The sequence below is a fragment of the Mauremys reevesii genome, linkage group 11, assembly GCF_016161935.1.
Source record: "Mauremys reevesii isolate NIE-2019 linkage group 11, ASM1616193v1, whole genome shotgun sequence".
In the NCBI taxonomy this organism is placed as follows: domain Eukaryota; kingdom Metazoa; phylum Chordata; order Testudines; family Geoemydidae; genus Mauremys; species Mauremys reevesii.
This window is the reverse complement of record NC_052633.1, coordinates 51,935,917-51,953,441: the sequence shown is the minus strand read 5'-3', so window position 1 is coordinate 51,953,441 and position 17,525 is coordinate 51,935,917. Positions and strand designations below refer to the sequence as shown.

Genomic DNA, 17,525 nt, shown 5'->3' with positions numbered 1-17,525 from the left:
TGTAGAGGACACATTAAATCAACTCTTGTCAGTACAGAAAGTTCCACCCTGTAAAACAAGCAGCATATTATTAAAAGATGCCATATGCAAATGTCTTAAATAGATGTGGGATGACTAACCTCAACAAAGGAAAGTGGAAGCATAGCTATGAATGTACATAGTCTAGTGGTTAAAGCACCGTGTTCTAGTCCTGGCTCCATTATGTTACCTTGGCTCTGCCACTTAGTGTCCGTGTGCCTCAGTTTACGCCCTTTGTAATATTGCGATAATACTGACCTCTATAACAGTGTGTCTCATGAGGTGTAACTAATAAATGCTTTTGAGATGCTCATTATGTGATTGTTATAAGTGCACACCATTACTATTGTTCTATTAATATTTATATTATGAGCATCTTAGAATCCACCAAGAGGAGTCCAGTACAGACCCATGGAGGGAGAAGGTTGTAAAAGAAGGTGGCAGCTGGAATCAGAGGTGAGGGTGAGAGCTGGATACTGAGGACCTCTCTGACTGTTCCCTGCTTTACCAGGCTCTGAGTGAGTACTTTTTGGAGAGAACTTGGATGAGAAAGGGAAGGAAAAACAAAAGGTGTGTTTTTAATGGAAAAGAGAGAAGTGGTCCCGTTCTCTCCCCACCCCTATTATCCATGTTGGTCCTTGTTAAATTTAAGTTTGAAAGGTTTTGGCTTAAAAACTTCCCCATTTTCGATTCATCAAAAAAAAAACCAAGTGATAATTTAAAAATCTTTGAAATAAGATGTCTAGACTGGAACTTTGGCATTGCCAAAATAGCCTCCACTGCAGATGGTGTATTTATATGTACACGCACGTAACACACCTACCCACAAGCCCTAATTTCAGTTTTCAAAAGTGCCCTAAGTGACTTAGGGCAGGTCTACCCTTAAAACGCTGCATCGGCACAGCTGCACTAAAGCTGTAGTGCTTTAATGAAGATGCTCTATGCTGATGGGAGAGAGCTCTCCCGTTGGTATATTAATCCACCTTTGTGGGTACGTGCAGACTACCTGCCCTATCGGTGCGTAGCAATTGATTTATCGGGGATCGATATATCGTGTCTCATCTAGACGCGATATATCGATCCCTGAACGCGCTCCCCATCGACTCCGGAACTCCACCAGAGCGAGCGGCGGTAGCGGAGTCGACAGGGGAGCTGCGGACATCGATCCCGCGCTGTGAGGACCCGAGGTAAATCAATCTAAGATACTTAGACTTCAGCTACGCTGTTCACGTAGCTGAAGTTGCGTATTTTAGATCGACACCCACCCCCCAGTGTAGACCAGCCCTGTGAGAGGTGGTAGCTATGTCAGCGGGAGAAGCTCTTCTGCCAACATAGCTTTGTCTACACCAGGAGCGGGGTGGGTAGGTCAGTATAATTACATCACTCAGGGTAATTCTGTAGTGTAGACCAGGGCTTACTCTCCTAAACAGTTTACTTTTTCAAAAATGAATTTTTTGGGAATTTCCTTTTCCACAGGAAATTTCAACATTTTGTTCTGAATTAGAAAGAAAACTTTTTTGAAACTTTGGGATTTCCCTTGCAACAAAAATTTGAGTTTTGACCAGTTTTACCCCCTAGTTCAAAGATCCCACATCCAAGGCCTCAGCTTCAGCAAGGGCTAGAGCCTCTTGATAGCTGTGGAGTGGCAGCAGCACTTAGCCTACTTTGAAAATGCCAGCTGGTGGAAATTTAGGGATCATAGAGAGTTAGGCAGTATGGGGAATTAGATGGCACCTGAGCTGTGGCTTTGAAAATGTCGGTGGCGCCTACATGGTGGATTTAGGTACCCATCTACCTGTTTAGGCACCTACAACCCTTTACAAATCTGTCGATTGGTTTCTAACCTGCTTTGGCACTTTTGAAAATCCCACAAGTCTCCTAGTTGTATTTTTAGGTGCCTAAATACTTTTGTAAATCTGGCTGTAAAGATGTAGAGTGCTTTTCAAAATTTTACCCCTTATCTCTAACATCTCAGCACAGTTTGAAGCAAGGGAGAAATGAATCTCTCAGACTGACATATCTGCCTTTTTTTCCCCCTGTAATTTAGTTCAGATAAATTTCCCCTGGTCTCCCGGTATGCTTCTCAGGGCAGAGACTTTTTTATTTTTTTGTCTCAGGCAGCACCAAGAACACTCTCTTTCCCCATAATGTGTAATAAATAATAAGGGATTTATATGAACATAATATTTCATTTTTGGATTGCTTTGGATTTCCCCTATTGTTTCTTACAGGATACTTTTGGAACTGTCACATCAAGAAAATATTTAACATAACACAGAGCAAATGTAATACATTTAAAACTAGTAATAATAAAAAACAGGCTAAAAGTACAGCAGATCCCTCACAAGTACTGCCAATTTCCTCCATTTCCAATATCCAGAGGGAAAACATGGCAGAGGAAATGCACCCCATTTGAGATCTGGGGCCCTCCCAATCATCTTACCATACAGCTGCCTCCACCGTTTTTTCAGACTTCTTACTTTGTTCCAACTGACACTCTACCCCTTATCCTTGGAATAGTCTCTCCTGCAGCACCGTATCTGTTCTCTTTCAAATCCTGCCTTAAAACCCCTTCTTCCTAGAATCCCACCCGTAATTTCTCCTTACTGTATCTTCCCTGAGGTGGTGTTCTGTATCTTGCCTTGTGCATGTTTATCTGATCTATCTTAGGCCATCTCTGTGAAAAGAGATCCAAAAATGTGTCCTTACCCCTGTCTGGAGACCCATTGAAGCTGATGGGATGCTGCCTAGTATAAGGGTCCTAGCTGGAGATCCCTTTGCAGGATTGGGGCCTTAGAATAAAAGCATTTAGATCAGAGAAAGGGCCTGATTTTGAATTCTCACCAACGTGTAAATCAGAAAACTGTATGTCGTCAATGGACTAATGTGTAAACCTGGTGAGAGACAAGAGTATGTATGACTCAATGTGTCTTACTCTGTTCATAAAACTCTGTGAGCTGACACTGTGCTATATCTATGGTTTTTAAGAATAATAATTTGTATCATTCTTTGACTAAATAACATGTTCTCTTGTAAGCTGTTATCTCTGCCATCGGGGAGACACCAGAGTTTTATCACTGGATACTCAGTAGATCTTCAGCACCTTACAATGGAGTGCTATTTCTCGACAGTGCTGCTGTTATCCGCTCCCAGCTAGGACTGGAAAAAATCACTATCTTGCCAAAATCATGGAGAAATACCATCTGGAGTGCTCATTCAGTTTTCTGGCCCAGAATATCTGTGAATGTGTTAATTAATTGTTGCCAAATGTTATTAGTTATGTTAATAACTCCATTTAAAGTCAATGCAAGTTTGGGGTGTGCAAGGAATATGGGAGTAGATTCTATCCTTATATAATATGACTATAAATTATGACTAACACTACCATACCCTAGAATTAATCTCCAAACTATTTACCTGGAATCTTTTATTGAAATCTTAAGATGGAGTCCCAACTAAACCTGCATAAAATGTTGACCTGTAACAGTTTCAATCCTTTTTCTCTGTAAGATTGATCAGAGAATTTAGTAGCCTTTCCAACTGATATTCTTAAATTCCCTCCTGCTATACTTACTCACATGTTTTAAAAAAGATTGGTAAGAAAAGAGTTCTTAATTTAGCACATATGGATGGATTCAGACACTTTAATTCGCTCGGATTTGTAAGAGACATAGCATGTGATGGTTGAAGGACATTTACCCCTATATTCAGAATTGTCCCTTTGTCAAAGGATTTCAAGTTCTTGGCCTCTGCACTTTTTTAAAACACCTTCAAACAATGGGAAGTGTAGAAATGTGTAACCTACTATTTAAAGTATATTACATGTACTTCTTTGATCTACAGAGGATGAATTTACTACAGCTTCCAGCTAAAAAACTCAAGGTGAAATCCTGCCACCCCCTGAAGTCAATGGTAGTTTTGCCATTGACTTCAATGGGGTGAGGATTTCACCCCCATTCCTTTAGCTCAAGTCAGAGAAGTTCATTCTCTTATCTCTGGAGTTCCTGAGGTTCAATCCTTGGTGACAGGCCCGATGATGGTCATTACACAAACACCTTAAATCTACCCTCACATCTGCCCCCACATTGGCTTTGCTACAAATTGTGACTCAACTATACAATCAGAATTTTCAGGCCTGTTCTTAACTCTGCCAAACGTGAGGTCCAAATACGCCCAAAAAGAGAGTGTATTTCAAAATCTGGCTGTGAATGTTGAGGCTCTGGCACATATCTAATTGTAAGGGGTGTGTACTTTATAAGGGCTACATTGACACTTTTATGTAGAATTTGTCTCCTTTGTCTGACTGGCAATGAATTTATGGGGCGGCCGGGGGTGGGGGGAATTACCAATATAACCTTTGAGTATAACCTGATTTTGCAATAATCTAGTCACTTTTGCTACAGATCCCCAAAAAGCTGGTCAGACTCTCAGGCTGCAGCATAAATGCCACTGACTCACAGTTGATTAACATTTGCAGAAAACTTGGAAGGAGCAGATAGTTTCACTTAATTAGACAACCAAATTATAGTGGATGTTGGAAGGGAGAGAACTGTTTAAAAAAAAGTATTGTATACTCTAGCTACTATGTCTGTGATCTGGGAACAGTGGAGAGATTAGCCTTTGGACTAAAATGTGCTTTTACTACATTTTATTCAACATTTCAACGTGTGGTAGACACAGCAAACCTCAACATGACATAAAGGAAAAGAATCCCATTGACAGCTGGTGTTCTTGGGGGATTCTGAGAATGAGATGCAGCTGTGTTAAGAGCCAAGCGATATACACAACTAACAATCTGTATAAACCATCCCCAGCCAAAGAAATGGCTTTTTCAGATGCCCTTATGTACCCCACAACTAGAAAGTGAATATTCATGAGCAAGAAGGAAGTAAGGATGGGGTCAGTAGCAAATGAGATGAACAAAATGCTTTGAAGTTGAGCATTGAAATAATGGGCAGTGCTGGAAAGGACTTTGAATGGTAGCATGTATTGCACAGAGCCAAATAGAAAATGTCTGTGAAGCCATATTAAGAACTTCAGATGAAGTTTGTATTTTTATATAGAGCTCAGTGGGGAACTATTTTTTGGATCATAAAACACAGATTCAAACCTTTGGTTCTTTTACTGTGTGATATTTTAGAATTATTAGCAACCCCTTCTTCAGCTGCTGTTTGTTCCCTACATCCACCCATCAGTGCTCCTGCACCCACAGGGCAGAATCTAGCCCCATGGTACTTTTGGTTAGCTATTTCCTTTCCTTCTCATGGGAGTAGCTTCTAACCTTTTTTTCACTTCTCTAGTGACATCTAAATGAGACTTTTTCAAAATTTCAGTTTTCTTATGCACATTATGAATAGCCACTGTTCTCAACCCTTCACTTACATGAGCTTTAAAACATAATAACAATGATGATAATTAATTAATAAGCAAATGTGATTCAAAGAACTTTTTAAGACAAAAGGATTATTAAATATTGTCTGTGCTTTTACCTTCCTTATTTGACTTCACCATCTGTTGTAGTTATCTATTATTATTGGTTAGTAATTTTCCTTCAATTTCTCTTTATTATTATAAAACTTTAACTCTGAGGGAGATAGAAAGCATATACAACATTTGTCTGGAATATTCAACTTAACAGCCTTAAATAGTTATTGAATCAATAATACATTTGTTGTTATAATCTATTATTTATTTGTTAAGCCCCAAAATTATGGCTGGCACATAACAATTACTGCTTTACAATTTTATAATTATTTCAGCTATAATATACAATCCTGCCAGATTAAATTTGGAACAGTTGTATACTGTATCACAAAACCCCACATATACTGAAGGCTCCCCTGCTAAGTTTACCAGAAAGAAACAAGCCAACAGGAATGATGTATAAATTGATCCCCATGAAATTTCTTTCAGTCATACATTTCTACTGCAGTACATCTCTTAACATGCCTAAAGCTTTCGTAGCCACTGCGTGGATAGTGGCTTTTATGATTTCAGTGGAATTCCATCCCTGAAGATGTCCACTGGATGTCCTTCGGTTAGCTGTACTCAAGATCTATTCAAGCACTCAGATGTCTTCATTAACTCTTCCTAAGAGGTTATTTTTCTTTTTAACCATTTGTTCTTGGTGGCAAGGAGGGCTGCTATCTCTGAGTTACTCAGATGGGATTATTTTAATTATTGCTTTATTCTGTTCAGTGGCCTAGATGGTTTTGCAATGGGCATTCAATGAAATATGGAAATCAAATTAACAGTGTCATATGGTGAAATCCATGGAAGTCAATAGGAGTTTTACTACTAAATTCAATGGGGCCAGGATTTCCCCCATAGCTCTTAGTGATGGAAAGGAACCATTTGATCAGTAAATCTATTCCCTCTGCAAGGCAGGATACAGTACCCTAATGGGGAAAAAATCATTAGGGGCTATTTCAAAACCCTTTTATTTTTCAACAATTAGAATACATTGAAATGTAAGAAGCTATAAATATTTTTTTGACAAATTATGACAGATAAAAGGGTTTCAGTGCAATTTAAAAAACCAGGACAATAGTCAGTAGAAATGTACATTAGCATCACTTATGAAGAACCAATATTGTGTATTGCTTACTTACTACATATTTTTTTTGCAAACTAGAAACTTAGATTATTTATTCATTTATATTATCAAAACACCTAGGAAGACAATCAAGGAGCAGGGCCCCTCTGTGCTAGCCGCTGTACAGACAAGTAACAAACAAGTAACTTAAAAAGTTTCAGGTCTGACCCAGTAATTCCTACGCATGTGAGTAAACTCAGTAGTTACATCAACGGGACTATTCAAGTGAAGTCCAAAAGTATAGAATCAGATAAGTTCAATGACTATTAGCCAAGATGGTCAGGGCCTCAGTCCCATGCTCCAGGTGTCTATAAACCTCCAACTACTAGATGTTCAGACTGGACAACGGGATGGATTACTCAAAATTGCCCCATTCTGTTCACTCCCTCTGAAGCATTTTGCACTGACCAGTGTCAGAAGACAGGCTACTGAGGAAGATGGACCATTAGTTTGACCCAATATGGCCATTTTTATGTTTGTGTAAATAAGATTTATGCAGATGAATGGGGTAGCAGGTTTTGTAAGTTAGAGAACTAAAATATCTTTGACTATCTCATACAAATATTTAAGGTAACTTGTATTCCACTGATTTATATTTAGGCTTGGAAGTATTTGCTTTTTATCAGTAAATGTTGGTAAACGTCAATTGCACTGTACACACACAAACTGTTGAAAAAATATTTCCATTGGTTGAAATTTACAGATAGGCACTGTAAGAAAAATGCCCCTTGAGAACTTATTAGCATTTGATTTAAGGGTATTTACTTTGAATATTTTGACATGTGATGCTGACAAATTCTGTTTTAACAGTTACAAAGCTTTAATTTTTTGAATCTCAACATCTACTGTTTTAAAATAATTGTTTGCTCGCCCATTGTCTGACCATCCCCAATTTCCCACAATTGTGAAAATTTAAACTGATAATTAAAAATGCTTAAAACTCATAATTTTGTGCAACAGTGAAATTTAAATAGATAAAAATAAAAAAGCTTAAAAATAAACATTAATATTATCCATCAAAATATTTAAAAAAATAAAAATTGAATTCTGCCAAGCCAAATAATATTTGTAAGATCATTCAAAAAAAGAAACAGGCTGATTATGATAACTCTAACATTGGTGTGTATCAGCAATAGCTCCATTGAAATCAATGGACCTTGGCAAATGTAAAACCAGTGTAAGTTCAGAATCAGAGCCAGATTTTATAACTTCCCACATCAGAAAGAAAATTCCTGTGCTTATTAACTTTAATTATGAGCCAGTGCAGATTTAATACTAATGCTTTTTTGATGAATTATTTTGTATTCTGTTGAGAATACTTTCTGCATGACTACATATCGTAATAAAATAAATTCTGTGTCGTTAAATTCTGCAGATATGAACAAAGCACAGAACTGTGTTTTCTAGTCTTAAGTATTTAATATTTTATCTCGTAACATTCGCAAGGCCAGGATGGTGATTGCTAGCGCAGAACCATTTAACTCTGATGCAGTGTAGTGTGTATATTATAAAAATGCTCCCCAAGGTGTACTTACGGAGTCATGTTTAGGTCTGTTGAGGAGTGGGCTTAACTATAGTGAGATGGACATAACTATATTTCTACAACAATAACAATACTCACTTGACATCGACAAGAGGTGCAAACCCAAGGTCTCATGCAGGACTCCTTACTTAGGCAAAATTCCAACTAAAGTCTCCATATGTCTCCAATATGGCAGGATAGCATGGTTTATACCAAGATAGATACTCTGCTGGTGAGAGAGTTGTTGAGAATCATTTGGGTATTGACCCTGTTTAGCTGTGACATCAGAGCTTTCATCAGATAAAACCAGGGGGATGAGACAAACACTTAGCAGTCGATATTTACAATATACCTTTTAGTTATTCTAGTTACAGCTACAAAATTAGTTACAATAGTATATGGTAAAGTGTGGGGGTGAATGGGAGAAGTGGCATTGTAGCCATGTTGATTCAAGTGCAGTGGCTGGACATTCGAACATAAATGTGCAGAGGCCCATTAGCTCCTGCTGTAGCCCATTCACTAGTGAAATTGCCTGAAAGGCTGTATTTTGGGCCCCCACCCCTACTTACTTCCCCAGAAAACAAGGTGTTTATGTAGGCTTTCAGCTTGTAGCTTGTAACTTGCACACATCATGAATTAAAGCCATTAAATATCAAAACCATGTAGAGGAATATAACATGTTAAGTGTTAAAACTCAAAAAGAGTTGGTTTGTGGCTAAGATTCATTTTGCAGTCCAAAATCTGTTTAGTGAACTAACTTAGTTTTTCATTTAGATTCAAAATATTTTTATGCACATGACACTAAGGGTAAAAGGGGAATTTCATGTACAGAAAAAGAGAAGGATATGCAAGATGGATCTGCAGTGTGGATCAAAGAGAAGAATTTTTCCTGAAGGGATGATTTCTCAAGTGACAATAGAAAGTTTAGAAAACAAAATCCTTATTTTTAAGAAATGAATAATGAGTTTCAAAGAAAATAATTTCAGCAGTTGTCAGTACAGATGGTCACAAATTGGAATTTCCATTCTGCAGCAAATTCCAAAACTATCCCTTCCCCTCTCTGAAATTTTGAAATTTCTGGCAGAATGGAAATTCTTCAAGTTAGTTTAGAAAAAGTCAAAACATTATTTTGTTATGATCTTTTCTAAATGATGCGGAGGCTCCCTGAGCTGCCCCAAGCCCCAGCAGCCAAACAGGAAAGGAGCTGGGCTGCTCAGGGAGATTAGGAGACAGTGCTCCTGTGCTGCAGAGAAGCCCTAGGAGACCCAGCTTTGGGGCAGCAGATTAGCTTTCAGCCTGGAAACCCTGTGAGCCTTCTCCCTGGTGCAGTCTGCCAGAGCTGGAGACCATGAGAGGAAGAATTTGGTAGCACCCTATTTATAGCCCTGATTTCCCCAAGATCCCTCTAGAAATATTTATTAAGGCCATTCCCCCACCTCTTCTAGTTCAGCCAATAATCTCTGCCTCCAAGATAGGATAATGAGCTGAGTTCACAGGGGTGGGCAAACTACGACCTGCGGGCTGGATCAGGCCCCTCAGGGCTTTGGATCCGGCCCGCGGGATTGCTACCCGTGGCGCTGTGGGCCCCGCGCCGCTCTCAGAAGTGGCCGGCACCACGTCCCTGCGGCCTCCAGGTGGGGGGTGGAGGGGCAGAGGGCTCCGCGTGCATTGCCCTTGCCTCCAGGCACTGCCCCCCGCAGCTCCCATTGGCCGGGAATGGGGAACCGTGGCTAATGAGAGCTTCGGGGGAGGTACCTGGAGGCGTGGCAAGGACAGCACATGCAGAGCCCTCCGCCCTCCCTCCCCCAGGGGCTGCCGTGCTTCCTGGAGTGGTGTGGGGACAGGGACAGGGTGGGCGGGCAGGCAGGCATGCAGGGAGCCTGCCCTGGCCCCAGTGCGTGCCGCTGCCACCCCAGAGCCGCTTTAGGTAAGCGGTGCTGGGCCAGAGCTCAAACCCCTCCTGCACCCCGACCCCTAACTCCCTGCCCTAAGCCCCCTGCCTGTACCTCGCACCCCTCCTGCACCCCAACCCCCTGCCCTGAGCCCCCTCCTGCACCCCAACTGCCTGCCCTGAGCCCCCTCGTACACCCCACACCCCTCTGCACCCCAACACCCTGCCCTGAGCCCCCTCCTGCACCCAACTGCCTGCACCTTGCACCCTTCCTGCACCCCAACTCCCTGCCCTGAGCCTCCTTGTACACCCCACACCCCAACCCCCTGCCCTGAGCCCCCTCCTGCACCCCAACTCCCTGCCCTGAGCCTCCTTGTACACCCCACACCCCAACCCCTGTCCTGAGCCCCCTCCTGCACCCCAACTGCCTGCCCTGAGCCTCCTTGTACACCCCACCCCCCCACCCCTGTCCTGAGCCCCCTCCTGCACCCCAACTGCCTGCCCTGAGCCCCCTTGTACACTCCACACCCCAACCCCCTGCCCTGAGCCCCCTCCTCCACCCCAACACCCTGCCCTGAGCCCCCAGCCACACCTGCACCCCTTCCCTGAGCCCCCTCATACACCCCGCATATATCACATTGGTAGATGTGCTGGTGAACGAACCCCTGATGGTGTGGCTGATGTGGTTAGGTCCTATGATGGTGTCCCTTGAATAGATATATGAACAGAGTTGGCACCGGGGTTTGTTGCAGGGTTTGGTTCCTGGGTTGGTGTGATTGTTGTGTGATGTGTAGTTGCTGGTGAATATTTGCTTCAGGTTTGGGGGCTGTATGTAAGTGAGGACTGGCCTGTCCCCCAAGGTCTGAGAGTGAGGGATCATCCTTCAGGATAGGTTGTGGATCCTTGATGATGCACTGGAGAGGTTTTAGTTGGGGGCTATTGGTGACGGCTAGTGGCATTCTGTTACTTTCTTTGTTGGGCCTGTCTTGTAGTAGGTGACTTCTGAGTACTCTTCTGGCTCTGTCAATCTGTTTCTTCACTTCACCGGGTGGGTATTGTAGTTTTAAGAACGTTTGATAGAGATCCTGAAGGTGTTTGTCTCTGAGGGACTGGAGCAAATGCAATTGTATCTTAGAGCTTGGCTGTGGACAATGGATCATAGAAGCTAACCACATCAGCCACACCATCAGGGGCTCATTCACTTGCACATATACCAATGTGATATATGCCACAGGGGAGGGATAGTTCAGTGGTTTGAGCATTGGCCTGCTAAACCCAGGGTTGTGAGCTCAATCCTTGAGGGGGCCACTTAGGGATCTGGGGCAAAAAAATTGGTCCTGCTAGTGAAGGCAGGGGGCTGGACTCAATGATCTTTCAAGGTCCCTTCCAGTTCTAGGAGATTGGTATATCTCCAATTATTACCTATTACCATGTGCCAGCAATGCCCCTCTGCCATGTACATTGGCCAAACCAAACTGTCTCTATGCAAAAGAATAAATGGACACAAATCTGACATCAGGAATCATAACATTCAAAAACCAGTAGGAGAACACTTCAATCTCCCTGGTCACAAAATAACAGACTGAAAAGTAGCAATTCTTCAACAAAAAACTTCAAAAACAGACTCCAACATGAAGCTGCAGAACTGGAATTAATTTGCAAACAGGACACCATCAGATTAGGCCTGAATAAAGACTGGGAGTGGTTGGGTCACTACAAAACCTAAACCTAATTTCCCAATACTAATTTCTCCCTACTGTTACTCAGACCTTCTTGTCAACTGTCTGAAATGGGCCACTGTCATTACCACTTCAAAAGTGATCTTTCCTCCCTTGGTATCCTGCTGTCAATTAAATTGTCTCGTTAGACTAACCTTACACTTGGTAAGGCAATTCACATCTTTTCATGTATTTATAACTGCTCCTGTATTTTCCACTCCATGCATCTGATGAAGTGGGTTCTAGCCCACGAAAGCTTATGCCCAAGTACATTTGTTAGTCTCTAAGGTGCCACAAGGACTCCTCATTGCTTTTACAAAATAAATGCATTTAGATAAAATTCTATGCTCAGTTAAGAAAAAGTCTAAACCCTGTGTTGATTTACAAAGAACACACAGTATAAAAGCCTTCAGTAGATGTTTGTTACTGGAAAAAAAACAAAATGTACTTTTGTGAAAGCACCCCCTGCTGGACTGGAGAAATGAATTTACTCTGTTTTAACCCTGAGCTTCTCCATGCTAAAATTGACAAATTAGAGCCCAAAGAGCACAGAGTTAGGAGAGAGACCCTTGTAAATGAGGAACTGGATGAACTCAAGGGCCATAATATTCCATGAGATGTACTAATCTGTCAGCTCTCCTAAATTTGAAGGGCATGCTTCATAATTAACACATTGTGCATAGTAAAGCAGAAAATATGGAGCACATATAAAAATAATTATTTTGTGTATTATAGTAAAATGATCAGAGCATCTTATCTTTCAAAGACTTGTTTTCAAGGGCAAGGGTCAGTTAAAATGAAGCAACTTTAGAGAAGCAAAACACCTTGTTTATATTTTTCAAAATTAACACAGTAATATTTTGAGCAACAAATGTATATATGAAAACAAAACCCTATCCACTCTTAGGTATGAATACAAAGCTGCATCCTAGAATTGACTGTGCCTTGTATTTTGTCAGCAAAAAGAGCACAGAGTAATTTTTATCTCAGCTAAAATATTTCACATATGTAAAAAGGCAAATTATATAACAAACATAGGATGTGAAGTCTCTTTCAACTGCTTTGTTAAAAGTGTTAGTGAAACACTGGAACAAGAAGGAATTAGGATTAACTTTGGTACAAACCCAGATAAGGGACCTCTAAATGTGAGGACTCCGGAGAAAGTCTTAATTGTCTTTAACTCAGTCATTAAAAAGCTGGCATAGTTATCGCTTCTTTATATGGCTCAACTGTTTTTCTTTTCTCTAACTTACCTTGGTACATGTGATTTTTTTTTGAGCTGGTATAATTTCCCTTTTTTTTTTGCAGTTAGAATAGTTGTAAAATATAATTGAGAATAACATTGATGGAGGGTGGTGGTGAGTAATAATTATTTTAATAGAGGTACCACTCCAACACAATTTAAATCACAATATTTCTGAAACACTCTGACTCTAGCCACCGCACTACAGAAATTTGATTAGCACCATGAGCATTGAAATGGGTCCCAGAAGACTTCCACTATAATAAATGTTTCCTGGAAGGGCTATAAAGTCAAAGGGGAAATATGGGTCCTTTAGTTCATACCAAGATCACAGGAAAACCAGCTTTAATTGAGAGGGGGAAGTGAGAGGAAAAGGGAAACGGTGAACAAGATTCTCTCTTTCCCTCCCTAGTTTTGGCTCCATAATTCTGCAACTGTTATCGGTGGTTTCATTTCAGAGAAATCCCCGGTCAGTCTTTCCCCGGCTTGCAATCTTCAGTAGCTTCCCTTGGCAAGGAAAACCCTTCCCCTCTCTACTGCTGGGGCTTGCATTGTACTGCGCATCTGACCGGTTCTCTAGGTCCGCAGCCGGGAGACCTTTGTGTGGGTCACTGTGGTTCAGCTGTCAGAGCAGTAGCCCAGGCTCCCCCTCCCGCGAGGTGCCGGCCGCGCTCTCCGCTCCTTGCGGTAGGGGGCAGACCGTGCGGGGCGTGTGCACACGGCGCTGCCGGTTCCCTCTGAATGTAGCCCGGGTCCTGGCTCCGGCTGCGAACACCGCAGTGCTCTGGGAGCGAGCTGGGCTCTGTCAAGCCACCGCTGCGCTGCCCTGGGCTCGCCTCACTTCTCTCCGGTAAGGGCGAAGCGGGGTGAAGGTGGCCGGGGGAATGGAGCGGGCGGGAGAGGACAGCGCAGAAGCTGATGAAACTGGAGGTGTGAGAGGAGACAATGGGTGAAAAGACTCGGGTGCAGCAAGCGCGGTGGGGCAGCGGGTGGAAGAGCACGCAGCTGGGCTGGCTGGGCGTGGGGGGCAGGTGGGGACTGGGACACTGGTCCCAGGGGATCAGAGAGAACTGTGGTTCCTGGGGGCATCGGGGCACAGCTGGGGGAACGGGGAGGGGGAGTCTGCCAACTTGTCACGGTGGGTTTGCTTGGCAGGAGCAGGCTGAGGGCTCCGGACACTTGTTCCAGACTGGGGTGGGAAGGATCTGGTTCAGGGCACTCGACAGGTTTTTGGCAGTGAGGGGCTTGATGACATTTTTTGTTGCCCTGGTGGGCGTGGGGGGTTTTTGGCAGCTTGAGGGGAAAGTTCAGAGCTCCTCTCTCCTGGGATGTGAGAGCGCTTGGGCAGCTGGGGTCGCTTGTCACTGGGGTAGGGAGGTTCTGGGAAGGTTTTTTCAGCTGCGAATTAGGGTTGCCTCCTGTTGCGGTGGCTGCCTGGGAGGGCTTTAGTACTCGCTGTTCAGGGATGATTGTCAGAGAGGCGGGAGGACAGGGTGTTGCTGGTTGGATTTTCCTTGTCTGTATGAGAAGGGAAAACTCAGGACCCACCAGAGTCGCGGAAAGGAGGTTCCCCAAGCCAGGAACGCAGCCAGCTCCTGGAGCTGAGCCGGATAGCTCTGGCAACAGGTAGGTCCCTCCAAAACGACTGATTCCCAGCAGGACTGTCTCTCCGAGCCCCTCCTGCCCGCATAGGCAAATGACAAGCTGCTAGGCTGGCCGAGCGACTCTATTTCACAGCTGATCGGGCAGCCACGCTAATTGACTAGCCAATTAAAAAGCACACTTGCAACCTAGCCTAGTCCCCGGCCTTCTGATTGGCTGAAGGTGCTGAGAGGCTGGGGCCCTGGCAGGCCGAGCGTTCCATAGCAGGACTGTTGCATTGCGCAGTCTGTGTAGCTGCGTTGTGCATTCGTGGGATGGGGCGGCTGGCTGGAGGGTGGAGTTGGTGCATTGCTCTGGTGAGTAAAGCTTCTTCCCAGTATTTAACCGAGCACAAAGGAAAGGAAGTTCAAGTGGAGAGGATGGTGCATATGCAGTCTGAGAGGGCCCCGGGGGCATGCTGCGTCCTAGATAGTTTCCAAAGCAGGAACAAATAAAATGCTTGGGTAATTTTTTATCACTTTCAAGTTCATCTCAGCAGCTGTATTTTCCCTCTTGTCTGCTTTTCACACCACACGTCAGTAGTTCATTGTCGTTTATTAGTCCAAGGGGTTGGGAAGCTTAACGGGTTGGAAATACACAATTTTTCTCCTCTTATAATTGGTAAAATACAAATTAGTTTGTTTATGAACTTCACAGCCAAAAAATAAGTTAATTCCGGCCGAGTAGGGATTTCGCTGCAACGACGTCAGTTTTTTTTTAAGGGTGCGTGTCGGAGGGAGTTGTTATTTTTGCTGCTAACAGAAAACATACTGCAGCCAAATGTGTTGTTACTAGTCAGCTACAGAAACTATGCTTAAATGTGAATTTACAAAGATCAGAGTAAGAATCCTTCCTAGCTTTAATTCATGTTGCTGTGCGAATTGAACAAAACCGAGTGAAACCATCTGAATTTATTATCACTTTGTGCTTTGTAAATAGATATTATAGTGAGCATTTGGTAGAGGAAGCTATAATGATGGAAAAAATAGTTTCAATTGTAACCTGTTTTCACATAGTCAACTCTCTGGAAAGCTTATCCTTTGGACTCAGATTGTTCATATTAGTCTCTAGTCAAAGATGGTTTGTTTGTTTATTTGTTTAAATCTGAATAAAGCTTTTCAGCCCTTGAATTCCCTCCCGGAAATGAAAACGTACACATATATAGATAGATATGAAATAACTGGCAAAAAGTTTAGGTTACATAAAATCCACACATTTCTCCACCTTCTTAAAAAAATAACCATCACCCTTTTTTTCCATACAGCCAACTCAAAAATAGCAAAACTTTGAAATTTTGAATGTAATTGTTCCTCAGTGAAGAGTATCTCCACAACATATTTGAAAAAATGGGTTGGCTATTCATAAAGTCTGAATGATTGAAAACTAACTATTGTGCATATGTAATGTAACATTTCACTTAGTCTGAAGGTGAAATCCTGGCTCTGTTGATGTCTATAGAAGTTTTACCATTGACTTCAGTAGAATAAGGATTTCTTCCTCATGAGTATTTACACTTCAGAAGAGAAGCACTGTGTGTGTGTTCTTTCAGAAATCTGCATTTGTCAATGTATGTCATAGAGATATAAACTTATGCTCCTTTAAAGGCTTGAGAATTAGGTGCCTAGGTGCTTTTGAAAATCCCTCTAAGTGCATAGTCGCATCTTTAGGTTCCCCAAAGTCTTTACATATCAGTCCTTTTGAGGGCCTATGTTACCTTAAGGTAGCAAAGAGGCATCTTTTCTTCTTTCTAAAAAATAAACACATGGAAATTAAATGCAGAAAACTTAATTAATCCAACATTATGATTGCACAGTTAAAAAAATTGGAAATGAGTACACTCAAGGAACCTTAATTGTTTGTTTGTTTCCTGACTTTCCCAAATATATTAATTGTACATTGCATTAATTAGAGAAGTTATTTGTATTTAATATATTCCAGGTATGCTTTCTAATGAATGTTTATGTAAATAAAATTTTTAAAAATCTCCATTATATTTATTTAGTACTATATAATTAAACAGTTTTCTCATTGAAATAATTTATTCCGTATCCCTGTTACACTAGAAATATGTAATTACATATCTTTTAAAATACATTTAAATTACTCTATAGTACTAATGAATTCTTGTAGAATTTGTGTCAAGACCTATTTAGAAATGTCTTAGAAGGTAATTAGTCTGATGGGGCCCTATTCAATAAAGAATACTATGATTTTGGAAACTTGTATTAGGTTATGGAATCCCTTCAAATTATGGTGATGTGGGTGAATTCTTGCAGCCTTGTTGGTAGTGTTTTACTTTATTGAATGTGTGAGCTTCAGCCCATAATGGTCCCTCTGCTCTATTATGATCTGTACAGTCATTGTGGTTACAGTTGAGTGAATATATTACAATGATTTTTTTGGTTTTAATGGTGTGTTGTGCCAAGACTTATTTAGAAACTCATTCATCCAATACTTTAGATAGACTATGAATCAGATTCTTGCAGGTGCACACTTGTGAAGCAGTGAAAGATCTCTAAAAATATTGGCAATGCTTTCCATTTGATTTTATGAACATTAACTTGTTTATAAAACAAGACATCTTAACACCTGATTTTTGCTTCCATTTAAATCAATGGCAGTTTTGCCACTGCCTTTAAAGAGAGCAAGAATTAGCTCTCAGTGATTTGGGACCTGATGTACAAAATTAAATGTACGCAATTATGCTGAAAAAATGCATGACTAATTTGTCTATGCATTTACTGCAATTGAGTGTGCAGATTCAACTGACCATTTATTATTGAATTCACATACACAATTATATTGTGCATGGTAACTGCGCATGTAATTGTGTGTCTAATTATGAAAATCAAGTCCTTTATATTTTATTTTCAAAAATAGCAAAAGGAATTAGTCTG

The 17,525-nt window shown here is 41.6% G+C and overlaps 2 protein-coding genes across 4 annotated transcripts in view; both read left to right on the top strand.

The window, feature by feature from the left end:
• Window positions 1–17,525, top strand: part of LYPD6B (LY6/PLAUR domain containing 6B) — a 178,340-nt gene that overhangs the window by 157,314 nt on the left and 3,501 nt on the right. The gene's annotated exons all lie outside the window — the stretch shown is intronic.
• LYPD6 (LY6/PLAUR domain containing 6) overlaps window positions 13,629–17,525 on the top strand; it is a 65,182-nt gene continuing 61,285 nt past the window's right edge. For 2 of the 3 annotated variants that reach the window (XM_039494383.1, XM_039494381.1), the window contains exon 1: window positions 14,818–14,945. The gene's annotated coding sequence lies outside the window, so the exon portion shown is untranslated. Of the gene's footprint in view, window positions 13,838–14,817; window positions 14,946–17,525 lie in introns of those variants that run through there. The other variant, XM_039494382.1, reaches the window with a different exon arrangement.